General features: G+C 39.4%; 1 long non-coding RNA gene across 1 annotated transcript in view; it reads right to left on the reverse strand.

The window, feature by feature from the left end:
• The window catches only part of LOC128892836 (uncharacterized), a 29,153-nt gene extending 27,873 nt beyond the window's left edge, over positions 1–1,280 (reverse strand). The window contains exon 1 of the long non-coding RNA XR_008461186.1: positions 661–1,280. This is a non-coding gene — a long non-coding RNA (uncharacterized LOC128892836). The remainder of the gene's footprint in view (positions 1–660) is intronic.
• Between the last annotated feature and the right edge of the window lie 3,730 nt (positions 1,281–5,010).

Consider the following 5,010-nt stretch of genomic DNA (forward strand, 5'->3'; position numbering starts at 1 on the left):
TCTATTTTGAAACAAGGAATATGAGGGAGATCGTGTAAGCAGACTTAATTCATTCGAAGTCTTCGAAAAGAGCGAATAAATCAAGTAAAATTCAAATCACTGCTTGGTAAATGATCCTTAACGAACGTTGCAGCTCTGGACGTGTCGATTCTGAAGCAGGGAATATTAGCAGACTTGCACGTCTTGGACGAGTGGTGATTCTCTCGAAGACCTCCAAAGAATTGAATGAACCAAATAAAATTCAAATCCTTGGTAAATGATCATCATCAGACATCGTATCCCCGGATGTATTTGTTTTCAAACAGGAAATGTTACGAAGAACGTTTAACCGGATATCGTCACAGTCAATTTCGCACTCCCAATGGAAAGAAACAAATAAAACAAGTAGACTTTAAACCGTTGCTTGGAATATAATTATTCAACAAACGATGGTCCCGGTGTCACTTCGAAAGTAAGGAGTGTTAACACTATCGTCTGACCACGTTTACGTATTGACAGATGGTAATCCCCCAATGGCGACCAAAGAGAAGCGAATAAAGCAATATTACATTATCATATAATTCAAATTACTATTTGTTACACGATAATTAATCGACGTTGCATCCCGGTTGTCATTTCGAAAAGGAGGAAATATCAGGAAGTTCGTCTGAGCAAACTTACGTGTCGTCGCGGCATTCCGCGGCGTCGGTGAATCGCTAGATCGTCGTCTATGACGGGAGACTGGCACGATGTTGACATCCCGGCCGATATGTTGTCGTCGCGCTTAACGAGCCTCGGAGTAACGTCGTCGTTCGAAACGTATCATTTTCCAGCTATTCGACGCCGCGCGCCACCCCGTCGAAGTTCGCGCCTCGACTGCGCGAGCTTAACGACGTTTGAAGGATCATTAAACCGGGTCTGCGCGCTGATTAACTCGAGGAGAGTTAAACGAATGACCCCGACGCGGGAGAAACGACGCAGCGCGTCTGTTTAAGGGGTTTCCCAGCGGCTCGAACGAACGACGAATCCACGTTGCCACGACGACCGGCTGTAGTCGATGATTTTTTTTTCCCAAAAATCGGTCCTCTCGATTCGCGCACAATTTCACGGAAAAAAAACGTCGACGCGCGTTGGACGAGGTCGCGACGAACGCGTGGCGAAAAAAAAGAATCGCAGGCGGAAAGGCAGCGTCGAGACGCGCGGACTCGACGTCTATGTCGTCGTGAATTGCACTGGCCGGTTCAGCCCTTTAGCGATTCGTAGGGGTGGTGGCGAAAGCGCGCGAGGAGAAGGGATAACGCAGGTGGAGGGAACAGTCGTGAGCATTGGGAGGGGAGGCGGTAGGGGCGAGAGGGGGTTCGTGATAGCGAGGAGAAAGAGGTGGGAGAATGAGGAACGGGGAACAAGGGGGAGGGAATATATACCTAGCAGCATCCACGGTGCTGAAAACCACCGTGGTACATTTCGCGGGGACTCCCACGGGAAAGGGCGACAGGGGAGGGCCGGAGAGAGCCGGTGGCCTCTACGAAATTAAAACAAAAAGCGTGGGGAAACACATCGTGTCGCTCGAAACGGACTGGTACACACGCCGTCACTCTCTCCTTCTCGTCTTTTCGCTTCCCTCGACGGAGGCTCGCTCGGTCGCGCACGCTTAGCGATGGGACCGATCCAATGACATGCTCATTAAAACTGTTAGTTGCCATTGACGGGGGAACGCGGGGATTATTTTTAGTTCGTTTTATGACCGCTGGAACTAGTTTTCTCGGGGACGGAGTCAAAGGTGCTTATTTTAGGAGATGGCATGTTTTTTTAGGTACACGGTTTTTGAAATGAATGTGGCTTGCGAGACTTCGCCGTTTGTGCTAATAGGAATCGCGTCACGTCAGGAAGTGTCACTTGTGCCAAGATGAACTACCGGTATACGTTCTAGGTAAAATTTTGTATGTTAATCGTGTTAAGATCAAGTATCAGTATTTTCTAGGACGACAAATTTTAAAATATATATTCTTATTTCTTGTATAATTTTTGACGGTATATGAAAAAGTGTTAAATTGAATTTAAAAAGTATAGTCATATCGTAAAATCCGTATCCTTATTTGGTCGATTCCTTTCAAGGATTACGTAGAAAAAATTTGATTTGGATAGCTTTATTTTCGAAGGAGTTATTTTATTTTTAATTGAATTGACTTCGTTGAATTGATTTCGTGTAATTATTGGCATCTCTTCTAATACATAAGTAAGTTTTGAGAATTTATGTTTCATGAAATTACAATTACAAAATAGACATTGATTTACATTGGAGGAATATACATTATTTATATATTATTAACATTTCTTCCATCGTTAGATTAAATACCTATCGAGCTTTACCTGCTCGAATAATCGATGCAGCTCTTTGCAAATTGCAGTTCCTGAATGCAGCTCCCGAAGCTTGTTACTCCAGCCACCCCTGTAATCTGTCAAAATAATTACGACACTTTTTTGGAAGTAAATTTTTCAAAGAAATTTACGTGTTCGGAATTCCTATCGTATTAAAAAGAAAAAACATCTGTATAAATTTCAAAAGTTAAATAAATTCGATACTAATCATATGAAAGTAAAGTAATATATACTATTCCTAGGCTAGAAAAAGTTACTTCGTTACAGATATAGATCGTAGAAAGATTAATATTAGAATTAACTATTTAAACTTACTTGAAGGTTAATCTCCATAAAAAAGAAAGAAATCGATTCCTTTTGTTTAACAAACCAGAAACCCTTTCATAACGATTTGGAGAAGAATTTAATGCTCTAAAACTTGAACAAATTAGCAGAGAAGGAGGTAACCAGGAGGAATCGATTGGATAGAGACTAATCATTCGAAGAGATTTCTTCGAACGGTTTAACGCAAGCTTCGGAGCAGATTCCAGAGATAAAACACGTTTCAGTCCCATCGCTACGCGCTCTCGTTCTTTTTTCGCCACTCGAGCAGGGCGTAGTGGTCGTTTTTACTTCCTTTTATCGTTTATTACGCGTCGGTGTACGCATTCGACGTTGGGAATTACGCGACGCCAGCTTATTGGAGAGCGTGTAACAGTATTATGACTCGAGAGTCCTTTGCGCGATCGACGTTTTGGAAAATTCTTTAGCCGAACTCAAACTCCGTTAACACTTATCACGTTCACGGCCAGAATGAACCTACGAAGCTAAAATCTTTTTCCATCTAATTCGAAACGATCTAACGTTTGTCAGAATACTTTGTAATCTACTCAAATTCCAAAGTCCTATCAAAGTTTATTTCCTTACCTTAAAAGGTAAATGTCTTGCAGAAAAGATTTTTTTATTTATATGCTCCTTTAAAATAGTGCAAATATTATACAAATTTAATGCCACACGAATGTCTGTAACAAACAATCAAGATTTATTTTCTTTGACATCTTGAGAATTAATTCTTTTATAAATATTAGAAGAAATCAGTCTGTAACAAATAGACTACAAATGTTTTTGTAAATTCACATTTGCCATAAATTAAACGATCAACATTTTCCACGATCCTTTACGCCTTTACCTTACCAAATAGTTTAATTTTCATTTTGATAGATCCCGAGGGTAACTCAAACACGGAGAAGCATTTTAAATACCGTTACATTTGAGGGTCTCAAATATTGGTTTTCGTGTTTCGAAAATATTTGTAGGATTTAACCCGTGTCTGTAAAAAAAACCCACGCGGCATGGTCAGAGCAAATACGTTTTCTACACCGCGTGTATCGCTCTCAAGGTACAGATACGGGGTGTACCAAAACATTTGGGTGCTTCAATAGTGGATTAGGGGCATAAAAAGTATGGGAAAAGTTCGTATAAACGTCTGCCCTATTTGGCCTTGTTCCCAAGTTATGGCCATTTGTGTACTCTGGTAATTCTTAAACGCAAACTGAGTTAACATTACTGCTTCCATCGAATGGTTTGTATACAATGTTCGATAACTCTAAACTGCAATTGATATAATTATCATTGTTATTACAATTATCCTCATTTGTGCTGTTCTCCCTATTTAATCACGAACAACAGTTCTGTGTATACGCATGAATAGATCTAATTAACAATAGCGTAATCCGACCTGTTTTCCCTGATGCAAGACTATCGGATTACTTAATTGTTCCAGTTATCAATTGAATGAGATTTTATTTTTGGAATCTTGGTATCTGTAATGTTATATTAGAAACTTGATTATAATTAATACTAGATACTAATTAATATGGAATAGGTCATTGAGATAAATGTTCATGCAATTGATGTACTAAATATATATTAACCGAAAATTTAGAAGACCTTTTTCCTAAAATTCAATTTCTGTGAAGAACTTCCAACTTCTCAATTTTTATTTTCGAAACTAGGCGTCCTATGAATAAACTGTAAATATAAAAAAGTTTCGTTTCATCACCCCGTATAAGCTAATATTTTTTAAATATTGATTTAACGAATGCAAACATTTCTCTGAACCCATTTCTAGTTTTGTGGCCACTTAAACATCTCGCATCCACGCCATCGTTTCCGATACAAACCAGTTTCGTATAATTTATATTGTTCGTAGCATCGAAGCCTATCTTCGGAAAACATTCCACAAACTATATTAATCTAAAGTTATTCCGAACTCTCGTACAATTCCACGCTTGCCGTTCGTCTTTTCCGTGGCTGGTAATAACAGGAATATATTTGAATAAATATAACTCATACGAATATTTAGTTCCGTGCCAAAATTACTCCTCGTGAGATCGTATTGTTTCATAGCGTGGACGAAAATATAGTCGACGAAAACGATGTAGAGTGAGTTCATACATAGCGTGATATCGCGTTGAGTAATTTTGTGTTAAATGTAAATGTGTCGTAGAGAATTATTTTGCTTTGTGGTCTTTTAATAACCCCACGTCATAAAATAATACATATTTCAAATATAGTTTGTGGGAGATCTCCCGCATAACTTGATCCTTGATGTAAACGTCCATGTCGTCGATCCTCCTTTGAACAGGACCGTTTGATAGCGAAACTGCATCA

Source organism: Hylaeus anthracinus, unplaced genomic scaffold (genome assembly GCF_026225885.1).
Source record: "Hylaeus anthracinus isolate JK02 unplaced genomic scaffold, UHH_iyHylAnth1.0_haploid 2, whole genome shotgun sequence".
Classification (NCBI taxonomy): domain Eukaryota; kingdom Metazoa; phylum Arthropoda; class Insecta; order Hymenoptera; family Colletidae; genus Hylaeus; species Hylaeus anthracinus.